This window comes from Austrofundulus limnaeus, unplaced genomic scaffold (genome assembly GCF_001266775.1).
Source record: "Austrofundulus limnaeus strain Quisiro unplaced genomic scaffold, Austrofundulus_limnaeus-1.0 Scaffold1965, whole genome shotgun sequence".
NCBI classification, from domain to species: domain Eukaryota; kingdom Metazoa; phylum Chordata; class Actinopteri; order Cyprinodontiformes; family Rivulidae; genus Austrofundulus; species Austrofundulus limnaeus.
The window spans coordinates 3,584-4,399 of NW_013954367.1; positions in this window are offsets into that span (position 1 = coordinate 3,584).

Consider the following 816-nt stretch of genomic DNA (forward strand, 5'->3'; position numbering starts at 1 on the left):
GAGAGAGAGAGAGAGAGAGAGAGAGAGAGAGAGAGAGAGAGAGAGAGAGAGAGGAAATTGTAAGCAAAGGAACTTCTTGCAGACAGGAAGTTGAGGGGGGGTTGCCGCTTGCCTCAGCGGCAGTATTTTCCACATCCGCCGCTGACTACAAACAAACCAAGAGAGAAAAAAAGGCCCTGCCCTCTGTAAACATCACGGAGCTAAGAGTAGAAAAAATAAATAAATGCTGCTGCTGGGGCAAAGTTTCCCTCATGGTTAAAATGTGAATCCTATTTATTTAAAATGCATTTTCTGCTGCATTAATTGAGTTTTACCAGTTTGAGCACGGAACCTATAAATTGCTGTTGTCTCAAACATATAAGGACTGATATTTATTTTTTATTTGACAACAAGGAGAAGCAAAATTAGCTCCAGGAGAAGCAACCAGATATCCACTGCTCCTCCACCCGGGGCAAACGGGTAACTCCGGGCTACTAAGTGTGCAGAAACAGGGGGAACACTGATGCCACGCTCTTGTGTTTTTGACAGAGAGGCTGCGAGGAAACAACAAACCCGATATCGCTCACCACAAGGTCCCCTAGCAGATACAACTACTGCAGCTGTGTGAGTCTGCAAAGTTGAGCATGTGAGGCACACAAACACAAACACCACACAACAACGGAGAGGGGAGGGTGAAGGTTCAACAAAGTGGTCTGGAAAAAGCATGATTTTTTTTCTATAGCACTCAGGGCTGGCCAGTGGAACAACAGCTTTGCAAAGCTGACGGCTCTGTCGAGGTGTGTGTGTGTGTGTGTGTGTGTGTGTGTGTGTGTGTGT